Consider the following 19,218-nt stretch of genomic DNA (forward strand, 5'->3'; position numbering starts at 1 on the left):
GATCATAGAAAAAAGGCATCTGTTGAAATATAAGCACATTGATACTCATGCGGAGTTGAAATACACTGAACACCAGTGAGTTTCCAGGACAATGTGTTTATTTGAGAAATGTGGAGTACCGGAGAGGTACTGTGGAAGTTCCCAGAGTTGGACAGTGGTACTATGATTCTGCTTCCCACACCATTCTTTCTTCCTCTGCGTGTCAATAATAAGAAACTAACTAAAACAAGCACGCGTATGCAGGTACCCATATGGGCACAAGTTATGGGGCATTATCCATTGTTTGATTTTAATTAAAAAAATACACAATACTATTTTGATTCCATGATTAAAAAATATTTTCCCTTCAGGTGATTTTAGATAACATTTTATAGTGCCATGCTTTTACTTTTACATTTTCCTCTGCAACTGAAGTTCCGGCTTCTCATTAACTGGGTCAGTAAGCAATCACTAATGAAAATAAACAAAAAACCCTCATTAAAAATAATCTTTCAGCATGAAATTTGAGAACCCAATTCTTCCTTCATGTCAGCAGCACATAACTGTCTCTGGGATGTACTTTTCCTGTCCTCTGACTAAAAGTGACATCAACTTGGTTCCTGGGTCATGGTCTCTACTCTGGCTCACTCCAATTTGTCAGCAGCACAATCCCTAGATGCTCTACTTCAGTGATTTCTGGGAAGCAGGAGACAAAACAGCGAGGCTCTTATGCAAACTGGAGTGAGACACGGAATTATTATTTAGTAGCATTTTTCCCCTTCTTCCCATTTTACCCTATCTCTCCACCTGCCAACAGCCTGTTCAGAGTTTTTATAGGATAAGATCATTGAGAACTAGTTTTCCTCCAAGATATGTTATCACTCACAGTCACAAGAAGGATGTTCTGTTCCCAAGACCAGAGAAGGAAGGTTTTAAATAATTTATCTTGCAAGAGTCTGAGAGAACGATATGTTGGTTTGCTGAGACCAATAGGGCTAAGAAGATGCAACTGGGAATCAGGAGGGGGAAAAAAAAGGACCTTGTTTTTTCAGAGACCCATGGCAGGCTCAACCTGGTGTTGTATCTGGCATATAGAAAGGTGTCCAATAACTGCTTGAGGAATTGAGTACGGCTACCTGGAGGTCCTAAAGGAGGGAAGCAATAAAGGGCAGGGATCTATGCCGCAGGCTAAGAATGAAGCCAGCTGTTGGGCTGATGGGAAGTGAAGGCTGCAGAACCACTTAGGTACAAGCTCAGAACCCACTTTCCTTCCCTTAAACCACATTACTGCCAAAGCACGTCTGGTTCACCACTTTCAGAAACTCAGGAATCCAGAAAGAACAACAATGAATTTGAGGTTACCACTTTGATCCTGTGGATAAACTGGTGCTTGGGAATCTCTGTGGTCAGGGAATTGGGAGCCCCCATGCAGCCTATCTGTCATGGTCCCGCAGCTGGCCAGCTGGGTAAGCCACACTCCAGCCCCTGCGGCCTTCACTTCTTATCTGTGAGATGAGTGAGTGGACTAAATGGCTTCCTGAGACATTTACGCCTTAAAAATCCTCTTCTCCATCTGCCATGGGAAGTCTGTGAAAGAGCAGGGGGGCCACAGATTGCATGAAACTATTTCACGGGCTTCATGTCACTTAATCCTTGTATCGTCCCTACAAATTACGTATTATCCCCCCCCCCACCACCTCTTTTAAATAGGAAATCCAAGTTGTATAACGGTTACAGAACATGTCCAAGGTCACGCTGCTAGTAAATGGCAAAGCTGGGAATCTAACTCAGAGCATACTTATCGTTGCAAATTTTATAGACAGATTAACGGGAAGCAGCCTCAGTCTCATTCTGAAAACAACAATAAAAGGACGATCATTTTAGATTGCATCCTGGTGCTTAAAATAGAACTGTGACATGAATTGTCATGAAATGATTATTTTCTTCCTGCGCCAAATATAAGTAACTGGGAACTGCCACTGAAACCTGAGAAAAATCTCTGTAGGGTTTTGAAATCATCATTGGATATATAATATAATGGTACTAAAACTCCATTAACCCCTGCTCTTGCTTCAATCAACAAAACTTTACTGAGACATCAAGTGTGGACTGAATGCTGAATGGAGAACTTTAGTCAGCTTATCTTAAAATCCTGGTAGCATGTAGAGGGAATAACACATGGAGCTTGTGTTCATGAAAATAAAAATAAGGAAGAAAGGATTTTAACTTGCCTAAACTAAAACTGAGGGTTATAAACATACATACCTACATATATATCTGAATTTACATATATGTACATATATCAGAATTTACATGTGTGTACACAAACATATTTTAGAATTCATATATATCCACATCCATCTCTTTTTAAGATCCAAAAAAATGACTGGATGTTGGATAAAAAGTTGTATCAGGATCAGTAAACAATCACTTCTTTTATGGGCTAAACCTGAGGAAATTGATCCCAGGTTGTCCAAGAAGATAGAGAGGGAATTTCTGCATTGGGTCATATAATCTCTAGTTATTACACACACAGAGAGTTCAAATTTTAATTAAATTTTATTTGTTAGGGCCTACCTGACTTCATTATGTACTAATAGTTTTTGTAACTGTATACTTTAAAACATAGACACATACACATCCTTACGTATACACACATACACACTTAGGTGTGAGAATCAATCTCTCTCTCTCCATCCCTCTACCAAGTGGATTTCCCACTGTAAATGGGCAACTATAAACTAGAGAGACTAACACAAGTCCTTCATGTTTTATAATCATGGAAACATCACCTAGACCTTGGACTTCCAACATGTGAGTAATGTATCTGTCAGACACAGAATTAATCAAAATCACGAATGCGTATGCACAAACAGACATGGCTACGCTGCGTTCTGAAGCCTTCACCTCAGACTAGGGCAGCATCAGCTCTGTTAGGCGGGATGTCTGAGGAAATGCTGACAAACTGCATACTCTCTCTAGGGACCTTGGGGTCTTGCTCAACAGTAAAACTCAATGACTGTTCCATTTTTGGGCAAACAACAAGAATATTCTGTCTACTCAATCTTTCTGTTCCTTTTGAGAATAAAAACCACTACTGTCTTGAAGCTGGGCTTCCCCAATGAGGAAAATATGACTCTACATGGAGTTAGGGAATGAAAAGATAGGTATTTTATAGACACAAGATGGTATATGTTGTCATATTGCTTTGAGGAGTTACACCCAGTTACTCAGCCTTCCTAAAAATCTTACAGAGACTCGGGCTGTGCCAGCGTCAGTCACTGTCAGGGGACTTGTTTGTGTCCTTGGTTGCTATAGTCATTTTTGTTCAGCTTTTTTCCTGCATCTTTTTTTTTTTCTTAGTACATTATATGCCTTGATTGTGACAATATTTCTTATTATAACTGAGTATTGAGTTTTTTTTTTAAGGCGCTGATGAATGTATCCTCATTTGAATAAGTATTTTATAACCAGATAGATAAGCAAGAGTTCTATGCAGAGCATTGTTTTTAGTATTGTCATTCCCCATGTCCCCCCAACACATATCCACCAAGGAGTGGGGGAAGTTTCCTTTTTTTTTCCATTTAATTCTCAGCCATCTGGCTATTGTCATAATATCCCTTTACTAATGGATAGACCCATATATAGATGGGTAGATGTCAGAAAATAAGTAATTTTTTGATTGAGGAAGAGGAGGACCTAGAATTTCTTACAACACTGGTTGTGAGACGGTTAAATAGCAACACCCCCCAGATTGCTGAAAAGGGTATCTGTAATGTTGTTACTTTCATCTTAGATGTCATCAAAGCAGTGGCTCTCTTCACCAAAGAGAATAGAATAAGATCCTTCCTTTTGCTATTATTAACATAAGTCAAGGAAGGAGCAGTGGGACCAGCCAAATAGAAAAATAAACTCATTCCTGGTGTTAATATAAAGCACAGTGCACAGTCTCGCTCTGCAGGGTACAGCCCAGAGTTCAAATCTTGGTTCTACTACTTTCTATTTCCCTGGGAAAACTACTTACCCCATTCAACTCCATTTTCCTTTATTTCAAAAAAAAAAAAAAAAAAGGGGATAAAAAAATCACCTCTCAGAATTATGAAGTTTGAATAAGACAATTATGTAAAATACAACAAGGTAGCTGATAGTAAGTGCTCAATGAATGTGAATTCCCTTTCCCCTACTCTGATCACATTTGGGAGTGATAAAAACCTGTAATTTTGGTAGACTTTGGTGAACGCAAAGACAAGGGCCATCTACAAATAATAAAGATCCCAAATGTTACTCATAATAAAACATGAGTTAGAACTCGATGGGACACATAGAAAGATGGGTAGAAGTAAGATAGTACGAAGTGATGACAAGTGGGTAATCTGGTTAAAGATTATCACCAGGATCTTTGGCAGGAGGAAAAAGAGATTGGTATTTCTCCAGAAAAGGAGTTTGTGAGGTAATATTGTATAAGGGTTAGGAGCATAGACTAGGGAGCCTGAGGGCCTGCTTTTGAATACAAGTTCTACCATTTGTTAGCTATATTATCTCGAATAAGTTGTTTTACTTCTTTGTTCCCCACTTCAAAATGGAAATAATAGGAATGGAAATTCGAGGAAATTCGTGGTTTTTAAGGTTACCTGCATTAATATATGCAAAATGCTTAGATGAGTGCTTGAGACATGGCAAACACCATTAGACAGTGTTACCCTGTCTGTGTGCATGCTCAAGATGTTATAATACAATACATACAGTTGCCACTTGAGTAGGGACCAGTCATTTCTGAATAAATCAATTTGTCTTTCTCATAAAGCCCATGGCTCTTGCAGATAATTCTAAACAGGGGCCAAGGCTGGGGCAGGGGCAATCATACCTAATTCAGAAAAGATATGATGCCCAGAATTGACAAACCAGTACCATTCCTTAAAGTGGTGTTTCTCAGAGCATGGAATTTAGGCCACTTGCCTCAGAATGACCTGAAATATGTGTTTAAAATGAAGATTCCAAGAGCCTATTCCTAAGGTGACTATACACTTTATTGTTCAAACCTGGACATTTTTGAGAGTGAAAGGTTTTGCTATAAATAATCATGCCAGGCTAACAAGCATAAAATATACTGCCCTGGGCAACACAGAACACAGGGTGCTCCTACATATCCCAGATCTGTAGCATTTTTGGGACTGAGTCTCAGAAATTTGCATTTCTGTAAGTTTCCAAGATGATTCTTTTGCAGTGTTAAGTTTGAGAAAAACTGTCTTAAATTGTGCTGTTTTAACAAAATTTAATTAATTCAGGGACTCTGTGAATTATATACCATATTTCCATTTCCTGAGTTTCATATCATACTCCTACTTCTACTTGTGATGGGGAAGAAAGAAAAAGGGAAGGGGAGGGAAGGACCATTTATTGACCATCTACTTCTGCTAAAGCTTTCCCTCTCCTTGGCAGGACAGTGTCTCATGTAGTCTATAAAATAGTTTACAGGTCTTTGTCTGCTCTTGAAATTGAGTGAACCCCATGTGATTATGGTATAGCCACACCACCCTAGCTATTTTAGCAACCAGCATTTTACCCCTACAAACTCCTTAAGAGACTGATCCTGGGAAGAAAGGAGGCAATGATCAGCTAACTACCCATAAAAATAGAACAAAGTAGACATTCAATAGGAATGAACCCACCATGCTCTCATCTCTGCTTGCAGTAGTCACCACCAGCAGTATAAGTCTCCCAGTCATCTACCAGGGCATGGACTCAGTCTCATGGAGCTCTATGCCACCCATAATCTGACCTACGCTTCTGCCCTTTTTAGCTCTCTCCCCAAATCTTTCAATTGCTTTCCAAAATAGTCTCTCATCAGCAAAATCTCCTTCACCCTCAACGTGCTCTTCTTGTACTTGCCTTAACTGTAATGTAAATATTCCTTGAGGTCACAGATGCCCTTGTAGTTCTCTCAGTAGAGGGCTCTCCCATGGCCTAACTTCAACCCTGAAAAAATGTCCTGGAGGTGGGGTCAGCTTCCTTCATGATCTTCACTGCCACACTGGACCATTTCTCCTTCCTCCTCTCTCAACAACTCAAACAACGTTGAAGTCTGTCACCATTGCACAACATCTACTATTGTTTCTCATTTGAATCATCTCCTGACACACTGGCTATCCTTTCTTTCATTAAAAATATTTAGAACATGCTTACTGTTTTTGAATAGACTTGAATTATTGCTTTGTTCACCATATAGGTAGATAATCCAACAGCTTCAGCTATCAATTTCTTGTCCTTTTCACTTCCAGCGATCTTTTCTCCAAACTCAGCCAACCATTCTGGTGATGGTTCACTACACGTTGTTATCACCAACTCCAAAATTTTCATATTAATCCATCCGGTCTCTCTTCCCACTTCATTTTCTTGAAAGCCACTCATTCTAGTCCCCTAGTTGCTCTAATTCTTTGGCCCTAGTGAAATTGCTGATCCATTAATCACCATGTCTTCAGTTTCTCTCTTCTTCCTCATCCTGTTTTCATTTATTTTTCTATGAAGCTTAGATGGAGTGATTCATCACTATAGTAATCCCTTGCAAACACCATCAACTCAACCTGGTTTTCCTTCATTTCAAACCCTAGTTGGTAAAATCTGGCTTTTCTCTTCTTCCAGTACTGTACCTGAGCAGTGTAAATAGGTGAGAAAAACACCAAACTCTGATGACTGGACCTCCCCTAACTTCTGACCATATATTTAAAATGGGACTTCAGCACTGCCAACAAGTCTACACTTTCTCCAAAGTCAGTTTACAATTTCATTTTTTAGGAGGAATATTTCACACCTTTTCTTCTCTCCTGAAATATCCAGTAAGACCTAACCTACTTCATTATCAACCAATGATCTCAATATTTATTTGAGAAAGTAGAAGCATTCTGAATAAAATAATCCTCACTTGTCTTCCATCTAATCTACCAACCTGCTTGCCTTTGGATCAATATACTCTGCCTTTCCTCCCGTTAAAATTGATGAACTGTCGCCACTCTATCTAAGGCCAACCCCTGCACTTGTGCTCTGGAGGCCGTTTCCTTTCACCTACTAATGGATTTTACTTTGCACTTGTCCTCTCTCTCTCCTACATCATCAACTTTCTCCTCTATAGCAGATCATTTCTATCAGCATATTAACATGTAGTAATATCTTCCATGATATAAAAATAAAATTTCCCTTTGACCCAATACTCCCTTCTAGCTTCTGCCCCTTTTCTCTGTCCCTCCTCTCAACAAATTACCTCAAAAGAGTTATGTATATTTGCTGTCTAAACTTCCTCTGCCATTCTCTCCTCAACCTATTCCAATCAAGACTTGGTCCTGAACATTTCAGGGAAACCATTTTTGTCAAATTAACAATGATTTCCACTTCACTAAATCCAATAGTCAATTATTTGTGCCTATCTTATTCTACCTCTCGGCAGCATTTGACACAACAGAAATATGATTTTTACTTGGCTCTCATGTTTCCTAGTTCCCTTCCTACTTCGTTGGCATCTCCTTCTTGGTCTTCTTTGCTGGATTCTTTCCCTGACCTCTAAAGTTTGGAATACTGTAAGACTCAAACCTCATCCATCTTCTCATTTCTGTTTTTCCTCCAGTATTGATTGATTGATTGATTGATTAAAATATATTTAACATACAACATTTTGCAAATTTAATGTGTACAATATATTAATTTGATATGCTTGTATAGTATAATATGACTGACATTGTAGAGAAGATTAGCACCTCTACCATATTACATAATGATTTTTTTTTAGTGATTGCTACCATTAAGTTTTTTAATGTATTATGTTAAGTAAGTCAGACAGTGAAAGACAAGTATGGTATATATCATTTACATGTGGAATCTAAAAAAATACAAACTTGTAAAAATGGAGATAAAATGGTCACCAGGGAATGGGGTTGGGGAATAGGACAGATGTTGTAATAAGGTATAAACTTGCAGTGAGTAGCAGTGAGTGGTGCATAGTATAGTGAATATAGGCAACAGTATTATATTGAAATCATCAAACTTGTTGAGAAAACGGAACTTAATGATTCTTCTAATTTCTGTTTACTCCCCTTAGATAATCTTGTCCAGAATCATGGTTTTAAATATCAACTGTATACATACAGAACTATGTATGCATTTACTGATAAAAGGATACACTCTCTGTAGTTCACTCTGAAATAATATAAAAGAGACAAAAGTGGTGGGGGTATGGATAAAACAATATTGGCCATGAGTTGATAATTATTAAAGCTAAGTAATGGGAAATATGGATTCATTACACTCTTCTGTATCACATATTTTTAGATTTTCCATAAAAAATATATTTTTATATCATCTTGAATTTTCTTTTCTAGTCCCAATACCTTCCAAGTTATAGATACATATATTCAATTTGTTATTCAACATTTCCACTTAGATTTCTAAGAGTCATAACAATTAACATGTCCAAAAGAGAACTCTTGATATCCCTTTGTGTTAAACCCTCATTCCTCCCTTGTGTCCTCAATCTTAACAATGGCATTACTATACTGCATTGATGTAGGCCCAAAACTTACAAGCCATTACAGATTCATCTTTATTCTCTCACAAACTACAGCCTATCTGGCAACAAGCATTGTTGGTTTACCTTTCAAATGACATGGCATTTTATCACATCTCACCATCTTCATAGCTCTCGCTCTTATCAGAGTCCATGTAGCTTTTTACTCAAACTACTTAGGAACCCACTAACTCATCTTGTTTTTTTTTCCATTTTTGCCCACAAAGAATCCATACTCAGGTGATCTCAGAAGTCACTTGTTGTTACCTCCTTGGTCATCCAATTAATGGTATTTTTCCCATTTTAAAAAATAATTGGAATCCATATCATGATCAAGACCCCGTGCGGTCTGTCTTCTACTTACTTCTCCAAACCCATTTGCTGCAAATGTACCTCTCATTTATCTACAGCTACAAAAATGGCCTGCTACTGTCCTCAAGTACACCAGGCTTATTCTCATCCTAAGGTGCTTATACATGTTGCTTCTCGTGTCTAGAATGTTCTTCTCCCAGACCTTTATGTGGCCCATCCCCTTACTTCCCTCTGCCTGTGTCAACTCATTAAGAGATCTTCCCTGACAAGCCTTTCACATGTCAGAACCCTTTCTCTTGCTTCATTTTTGTTTCTAGCACTGCTTACTACTTAAAATTGCATTCTACCTATATCATTTTGCTTGTTAATTTTCTGTTTCCCCAGCTATAATGTAAGTTCCCCACAGGCCATCTTTTGCTATTATATCTCTGGACCTATAGCACAGCCTAGAGTCGATTGAACACAAAAAGCACACGTGTAGATGACATAAGTGAATGCCAGACTCTGCTATGTATTTTCATATAAAACTGACGTGTATCTGCTTGTGAAGGTAGGAACAAGGTGCTTTGAAAATGGGCTTTCTCTGGGAACCTTCCCTGATTTAGTTTTGAGACTTCAATTCAAGAGGCACTAAAACCCCCACAAAGCAGCCCAGCACCCCAGTGAGATTTTTGGCTTCAGTTTGGCCTGTGAGTTCTCAGGAAGTCAGCCTAGGCTTAACACTCTGCTGCTGTTTCCCTGATAGTTCCCTTTACTTAAAACCACACAATCTTTTAATTCCCAAATTACAAAACATGCAGATTGCCACAGGGGAAACCAAGCAACAAAGAGACTACCTTTCTTAGTAATTCAGTATTAATGAACCTTTTACTTTGAGTGATATTTCAAGAGTAGCAATCTCTACTTCTCTGACCAAGCTTTTTCTATAAAGGAAGAGCAACCCCAGGGAACTTGTAGAAACTGGATTTACTCAGTCCTTAAACAGAGTTCTCTTCAGCCAAGGGTATGGTAAAATTCATTCACAGTTTGACTCTGCCAAACAGTTTGTGAGTTTCCTATACACTATGCTGAGCTTCTTTTGCCCCAATCTCCCTGGCTATGAAAGTAGAAATTTCTTTCTAACCCTTTCCTAATAGGTGGCTTTTACCCTAGTTCATGAGGTTAATATCATACACATTTAAGCCAATAGAAAATTCTTAGTACAATACGAGTGCCTCATGCACTTGAAATAGTACATATTTGCAGTGAACTTCAAGAAGATCTGTGTTCTCAGTGTGTGCTTACAAATACTTTCATTGGGGTTCTTATTCACTGACCCCTGGCTTGAGTGTAATTCATCTGGGAAAGAATTGGAACAAGGAAAGATATGCTTTTATTTCTACAACATAACAAGGGGGAAAAAAACGTTCAAAAGCTAATTTCCTACTGCAGTGTCAGAATCCAATGAATTTATCTGCACATCTTTTCTTCTCCCTTTCTTTTCTTTCACTTCCACCTGCCTGAATTTTACCTGTGCTTATTTGATTCACCAATGAAGTATTTTATGGAGCCCAACCATCTGTGCTTTTTTTCTCCCTCAAATGCATAAAACCATAATCCATATACATAAATTCATAATCCATGTGCACTGCTTATAACTCTATTAAGACAGTGAATTTTCCAGTGCAATTAAACTATGAGCTAAAGAGATGATTGCAATTTCAGACTCTATTGTAAATACTCAGGCCCTTATAGCTATACACCTGGTGAGAAATTGGGGCTGGTTTGTGTTTTGAAATGCCTTAAAGTAAAACTCAAAGTATAGCATAAAGCCACAAACCTTTTCCCTTCTAGTTATCCAAACTCTTGCTATCCAAAACCAGGAAAGAGAAGAGTTTGATATATTTATAAAATATCCCTTGCTCTTTGAGCTTCCTACATAAAACACACAAACAACCTGAATAGATGCAGATGCAATTGAATCTCTTGCTACCTGAATAGGCTATTGAAATTCTTATTATCCAGATTCAAGAACTGCATAGATTCGGTTAGTGAAAGATACTTAACACTTGGAAACTGTGACATCGTCACCTTTTAAAATGAACCTACGTTATGGGAGTAAGGTAGTAAGAATTATTGTGTTTTATAGGATTCATAGTAGGAAGTAAATGCCAAGTTCTGTGGAGAAGTAACAAAGTAATTTAGGGTATACCTGACCCTAATGAGTAAGTTGTTCTGGGCATTCATAACCAGTGCTGCAAGATCTCTCAGTAAATTTGTTATAATCACCACAGCCTGATGGCCCTGATCACTCAGTCATCAGAAATCACAGTGAAGGATACAGTGGAGCTTACTGTTCCCCTCTCCCAGGACTGTGTTAGAGCCCCTCTGAAAGTGGACTGCTATTGATTAAGTCAGTTTAATAAAACTTGGATTTCACACAGAAAAGAGCACTGAGTTGTATTGTACAATAGCAATTAAAATACCTCAAATGGTCATAGGATCCTTTTATTTCTTCCTAAGACTTCTATGTCACAGCCTTGGTACTTATACAAAAGGTCAAGGTGGATGGAAAATACCGTGGGGGAGAAGACACAGCATTTTTATAGGGCTTAGTACAGTGTCTTTCATAGACCAGAAACTCAAAAACTCATTGAATAATAATGAATTTATTTATAAAGGCTTATTTTAAATTCTCTTCTGAGCCGTCAAGGAGGGACCTGTGAATTCAAGGCAGGATCAAGCCTGGCATGAAGATCAGCCTAGAAGGAAATCTGTATCTGGGAAGCAGAAATAAACAAGAAACTCGGAACTAAGGGCCACACGGAACCATGTTAGTCTTGAACTTTCAAAAAGTCTGCCTGTTACTTACATGTGAACATTTGGACACTTCTGGGCTAGAACTGCAACATCCACTTTCCTCTCTAGGTTGATCATGGCCAAAGTGATTTTGTGTTGGGAGGTTTCAGGATATAAAAGAAATAGTTTCTCAAAGCAAAAATCATGAGTCTGCAGGAAGTTCTTGGGCTTGGAATTTGCTTAGGGCTCACACCTAGATCTTTCACATGGTTTGCCAATAAGATGGAAGGTATGAAAATCTTATTAGTCAACTGGTCTAATGTAACTTAAGGTGGATAAGCATCTAGATATAAAGATCAGAACTCTGTGACAGGAGAGAAAATGACCTTTAAGTATCTGGGTGTATATGCCTTTGCTATAATTAATTATAAGTATTTATTTTAGTGGAGGTAAAATTTATATGTAGTGAAGTCTATAGATCTTAAGTGGACAATTTGATGAGTTTTATACAGGCAAACACTTGTATAAATCACACCTCATTGAGATGTAGAATATTTCTATTACCAAAAATGTTTCCTTGTGTTTATTCCCTGTCAATCCCTCTTCTAACTCGGGGACAACCACTGCTCTGCTTTTCCATCACTGATGGGTTGTTTCCTTGTTCTAGGACTTCATTTATTTAGATTCCAATAGCACATACTCTTTGGTGTCTGGCTTCTTTTGTTCAAATGTTTCTGAAATTTCTCTATATTGTTGCAGTTTATTCTTTCTTATGCTGAGTAGTTCTCTGTTGGAGGAATATATCAAAATTTATTCACTCCTCTTCTTTTTTTTTTTTTTTAAAGATTTTATTTATTTATTTGAGAGAGAGAATGAGATAGAGAGAGAGAGCATGAGAAGGGGGAGGGTCAGAGGGAGAAGCAGACTCCCCGCCGAGCAGGGAGCCCGATGCGGGACTCGATCCCAGGACTCCAGGATCATGACCTGAGCCGAAGGCAGTGGCTTAACCAACTGAGCCACCCAGGCGCCCTATTCACTCCTCTTCTTGATGGACATTTGGGCTTTCCAGTTTGGGGCAATTATGAATAAAGCTGCTGTAAACATTCTTGATCAGAGTTAATATATTATTATAATTAATGTATTTTGATATATTTTCATTTCTTTAGAAAGGGGTCATTGGGTATGTAAATGTTTAATCTTATAAGGAACTGCCAAAAGGTGTTCTTAAATGATAATACCATTTTACAAACTCCCACCAGCAACAGTGGAATTCTGGTTGCTCTGCATTTTTCATCTTTAGCATTTTTTTCCATTCTATTAAGTGGGAAATGGTATCTCATGAATTTAGTTTTAATTTTTCTGATGACTGATGGTAACTGCTTTCTTACGAATGTATTGTATCCATACCTTTCTTTGTGAAGTGTTGTTCAAGGCTCTGACTCATTAGTTTTGTTTGGTTGCTTACTTCTATAGAATTCAATTGCAGGAATTCTTTAAATTCTTTGGATATATGTATATATATATATATATTTATTTTATATATTTTTATATTTTATATGTATACATTTTTCCCCTCAGTCTGTGCCTTGCTTATTTATTTTCTTAATGATGTCATCTGATGAGCAAAAGTCTTAAATTGTGATGAAGCCCAAATATCCATTTTCTTTATGGTTAGTGCTTTCTCTGTCCTATGTAAGAAATCTTTGCATATCCCAAGATCTCACTATATTCTCCTGTGTTTTCTTCTGAGAAGCTTTATGGTTTTGGCTTTTATACTTAGGTCTGTGATCCTTCCTGAATGAATGTTTTTATATTGCGAGGTACGGGTTGAATTTCATTTTTTTTCACATACAGATATTCACTTGTTCCAGGGTCATTTCATGGAACAGAATTTCTTTTTTTTCCATGGATAGCCATTGTTTTTAATTGGAAAATTAGCCCCAGTGCATTTAACAGTATGAGAAACACCACTCTAAATGAAATTGTCCTAGGCAGACACTATTCTATCTCTGATAGTTACAACCAAGCACTGAAGAAGCAATTAATTATCCTTTCAGGTATCTGCTTAAATAGGTTAGAATTTACCTTGAATACTCCTATCTTATCTTAACACATCCATAAATAACAGGCTCATGCTGCTAGGGTCTTGCTTTGGATGTATGTGCTGCCCTACACAAGAACACCCAGCCAAGGGGGACCAATGGGAGCTGAAATTCTCTATGTGCTCCTGCTTGCCAAGCTGCTCATCCTTGGGAACACAAGTGGGAAAGAGTCACAACTGCAATATGAAAATGTCCCCTTTGCCCATGCACAGGAGGCAGTCTGTGTAATTCGTTGAGAGGAAATATTTTAAGGCTTACCCAGAGGTGACATCTTTTCTAATTTGTATAAAGCAATTTTATGTGCTATCATAGGCTTTGTACTGCTTATCTAACAAAATAACGTGAGCCAGTTCCTAGGATCTGGAAAATAGAAGGTTGTTATATGATTGAAATAAAGAGTGGTATTGTATGATATAGTCTGATGAGGAGCTGCAGAGGAGCTAAGGGTTTTAAAAGAGGAGGGAAGAAAAGCAAGTACCTTAATTCAACCTTAAGGACCTGTTTTAGATGGGAAGTATAGAGGAAAAAGTTACCGTTTAAGACAGATATGGCAGTATAGGGAGTATCCTCATGCAATGGTCAGGTTTCCATTTAAGTGAAGAGGTAGAAGGGGAGTTCAGTGATATAGGGTATTTTAATGATGACAGATTGTTAGAGAGGTATAACAGGACCTTGTGGGAGTGAGCGCTAAATCAAGTCCGATTAGGAATGGGCAGATCCATATAGGGAGATGGATGAGTGGACAGCATGAACTTCCAGTAGTGGATGGGGATGAGAGACATGATGTCATTTCTGTTGGTCGTTGAGGAAGGTGGGTACACAGACACACTCACACAAATGTGAGTTTTACTCAAAATAAAACTACTTAGTAGTTCATCAGTTGGGAAAAATCCATACATTTCCAAAATGTATCATATGTTTGTTTTTGTGTCTCTTATAATTTATTTCCATCTAAGAAAAGGATAAGATAGTAAAAGAGGAGATGGTTGGAATGAAAGTCACTGTGCAACTAACTCTGAAAACCAGAGATACAGCTGCAAAAAGGGCTGTCTAAATTGGTTAAGCTTTTTCCCCAAGTATTGTGACATGTCTTTCTCGGATGCAGTCCCATCCATGAGAATGAAAGGACAAACACAGCATCAACAAGAAAACAGGAATACTACATTTTCAAGAGAAGAAAGCATCAAGAAAACTAAAACAAAGTGCTTCTCATTTCCTCTAGGGACTCCTGTTATATAATTTCCATTTTAAATGAAGCAAAGATACTTCCAATAACCAGAGAAACACTTAAAAATTAAGAAACACTTGTTCTAGTTAATGTGTCTGAATAGTACTAAGAAAAAAGTCTCCCCCAGGAGGTCATTATTATTCAAAAATTACTCTAATTAGGTCATGAATACATTAGGCCTTATTCAGTGCCAACAAGAGAAAAAATAGAATTGGAAATGTGACACACATAACACTCCCAACGTGTTAGGGCGATTTTATTCCAAAATGCCATTAAAAGATGAAAAGGTCATCCTGTAGGGAAGTAATTGGTACAGCACTCTTGTAACTGATTAAAGGGGCTTCTATTTAGTCATATCTTTTTTTTTCTTTCTTTGAAAAGGGGTCTTTCTAGATAGAGAGAAAAGTATGTGTGCATATATATATGTATTTATACATGTGTGTATTCATAAAATTCTGATCGGATGACTGGCTGTTTTAAGACAAAATACAGGAAAAGAGAAAAACAAGAGCTCTTGACATATCAAAACAGACACGTGTAGACTGAGAACACGGGCATGGAACATCTTAAAATATAAAAGGCACAGGTATTTCCTTGGATGATTTTTTTTTTTTCATTTAATTACTCCATCTCTACAGTTTCTTAGAATATCTGCCACATTGAGGAGTTCTGCATTTAATTAGAATAGAGTATAAAATTTTAATGAGTTGCTAATGCCCAAAGAAAGCGGGTAGGAGGCTGAAAGCCTTTTATTTTTTATTTTTATTTTTTCTTAAAGATTGTAACAGAATCTGATAATGAAACACTTGGTGTAGGTTGATGGCTGAATTTGTGAATCTCTGGTAAGCCACATCAAACTACATAGAAAGCTGAACTTGGGAAAGCATGCACAGGGTTTATACATGCATTTGCCTTCTGTTGAAGACATAGAAATATGAGGACATTGTTTTATCATTTGTAGCATGACTTCTATTTTTCCCATATAATCTCATAATGTAAATGCAGTTTTACATAAGGGCAGTTTGCAACATTCATCATCAAGACTGCTTTCTTTAAAACCTGCTAAAATCTTCATCATATGCACAAGATTTCCATTTCAGTCACATGACACCTAAACAGGAGACACCTGAAAACTCATTTCTTCCCCTGTATTATTAGCTTACAAATATGCCATGTCTTAGTGTCCTTAGTGAGCTGCAGAGGGAACCAAGTATACCAGATGTCAAAGTGATTTTATTCTGGTTCCTGATGATACTTGGATTCGTCCACGTTCACACTCCCTCATTTAGCCATTTACTTATCCAACAATTTATTTTTTAATTGTAACTTCTTATTGTGACATAATAGACTTACAAACAAGTTGTGAGATTTCTCATACTACCTTTACTCAGATTTCCAAATATGTACAGAAACACATACCCATACAACCAACGTCCCACATCCTGAACCATTTGAAAGTAAGTTGCTGATATTATGCCCCTTTACCCATAAATAGTGAATGCCCAAGGACATTCTTCTACACAGCTACAATATAATGATCAAAGTCAGAAAAGTAACATTAATACAATAATATCATATAACTTACAGACTTTACTTAGATTTTGCCTACTGTCCCAAGAAGCAGTTTTTGAATACCTAAGATCCTGTTGTATGTAGCCCTGTAAGAATAAAGGACTTCTGAGAAAGTAAAAGATCCCAGAGGGTTTGCTTATGAGAATACATTTCATTTTAGTATATAACACATTCAATACCTTTTAATTCAATAAAAAGTTTTTGGGTATCAACTCTTTATATAGGATAAATGATAAAGCTCCCATTTGTTGGGTGCTTACACTGAGCCAGGCACTATGCTGATGTCTTCATATAATGTTCTAATTTCATGCTCACAACAATATTATAAGCCAGATATTATTTTATAGAGGAAGAAACAGGGCTTGGAGAAATTCAGAAACTTATTTGGTCACAAAGCAAGTGAGTTGCAGACCTGGAACATGTCTAACGCTTTCTGACTTCAAAACCTAAACTCTCATTCATTCCACCATATTCCTCATAGCATAAAACAAAAGACCCTGATGATACATTCCCTACTGTCCTGGAATTTATAATCTTCCTGAGAGAAATATATAAATACATACATAGAAACTCAGAGTATTAGAGTTGGAAGTTCATCCTCATTTAAAGTTGGAACCCAACTACTGACCTTCCGCCAGTACTCCAATCCCCCTTCCCCTCACCTATTGTCTGCATAGCACTTATCATTTAACTTACTATGTAACATATGTGTATTTACTATGCTAATATCGTGTTCTCGCCCCACAGGAATGAACTGCAAGTGAGTAGCCAACTGCCCTTGTTTTTAATTGTGAGGTCTCCAGCACATACAAAAGGGGCTTGCATAAATTGGAATTAGTAAAAACTTGGTCAATAAACAGCTGAATTCCATCAGTGGCTTAATTTTATAGATAAGGAAAGTGAAACCCAGAGAGATTAAGTTGCTCCAAGGTCAATAATTTAGTGACATGAAATGTCACTGAGTTGAAAGTAAATAGACTCATAATGAGTGACTTCATGGAAGCATGAAGAAGGAAGAGATCAGTACGGTGTGAGTGTGGTAGGAAGCCTTTCATGAGCAAAGACACTGGGAGAGAAATTAAGAGGGCAAATTAAGAAGGCATATTAGATGACCAGATTATACAGGAAGGTTCATTACGGGAAATGAAAAATCAGGTTTGGAAGGAGTAATCCTGCCAGATGTTGGAAGATTTTTTTTCTTTATGTAGAAAAGTTTGCATTCCCATAAGCAAGGTAAGTTGGATATTTTCTGTCAGTACAACAGTTAAATCATCAATGAAATAAAGGCTAACCCCATCTCTATTCTAAGCAAAAAGCATTACAGTTACCAAAATTTAACAGTGATTTTCTGGATTTAATTTTATGTTCATCTTTCATTTTCCAAGTTAGTCTCTGGTTTTAATGAATTTGATACATCATCGCTCAGAGAATGATGGAATAGATCACACCTACAATTGATGTTCAGAAATTCCAATAAACAGAGATAAATAAAATGCTTTAGCCAGGTAAAATAGTAAATAATAGGAAATGACAGATGCCAGAAAGGACAAGAAAGAGAAGATGCGAATGGTTAACATTTGAGTCATGATACCAGTGAAATGAGAACCTAACCATTCAGATCTCTCTCTCTCTTTTTTTCCCAGTACATACAAATCTATCCCAGATTTAGGGCTGTTGCAAATTCTGGAGTAGCCTATCTTTTTCACCCTAGCTGACTAAGAACCCATGTTGATTAACACTATCTGCTCTGACAGAGGCGCAGAAAGATCTGAAAATAAAGTAGGATGTATCTCCTCTAAAACCAAACCAAACCAAACTTCTATTCATTTTGTAGCATACTGTCTATATATAAAGTCTCATTTTATAACTCTCTTTGATTTGTTAAAGATTATTATCCTCCTTTTACAGATGGGAAAACTGAAGGATTAAATGTCTATATTAAGCACTCCCAGTGAATATAAAAACCAGGATCTCTGTTTAGATAGCCTGGCTATGCCCATTATTTTCTGCAACAAGGCCCCAAATTAGTTTTCTTTGCCCAAATGCTTCTGTGATAAAAGCAGAGAATATACGTCCTTATTTGATGTAGAATTACTCAGTGGTTGAGATCTGATATTGAGTATTATGGGTTCATAGTCACTAAAAGTACTGCCTTTATGCTAATATTTGTGAGATACTTTTTGATACCACTATCAAGTCTAAAAGGAGTAAGGCATGCCATTTTTGCTGCTGGCTCATGTTTCGCTCCTTATTCACAGCTTAAAATATTTATTTGTTTATTTATTATTATTATTATTACCATAGCTACTACTAAATTAATACATGTTGATCAAACAACAAGTCAGAGGTTATAAAAAAGGAGAATAAAAATTTGCCCCCTTCATACTCTGACCCCCATTTCCATTTCCAAAATAAACCCCTGCTTCAGTTTTATTCTGTTTTGTCTTGTTAGTTGGTATATTTTCTTCTAGTAATTCTTATACAAATGGAATCCTAGTTACTTCATTCACTTATCAATATATTATGACCACCTTTTTATATTAGTCTGTATAGCATTCCTTCATTCCAGGACATGGATGTAATAGTGTAGCCAGTTTCTATACAAGTTTAAGTTTCGAGCTTTCTTGCTATTAAAAACAATTTTTCGATGACCATTATTGGACTCGTAACTTTGTTCACAGGTACAAGTAAACGTG

Source organism: Phoca vitulina, unplaced genomic scaffold, assembly GCF_004348235.1.
Source record: "Phoca vitulina isolate PV1807 unplaced genomic scaffold, GSC_HSeal_1.0 scaffold8, whole genome shotgun sequence".
NCBI classification, from domain to species: domain Eukaryota; kingdom Metazoa; phylum Chordata; class Mammalia; order Carnivora; family Phocidae; genus Phoca; species Phoca vitulina.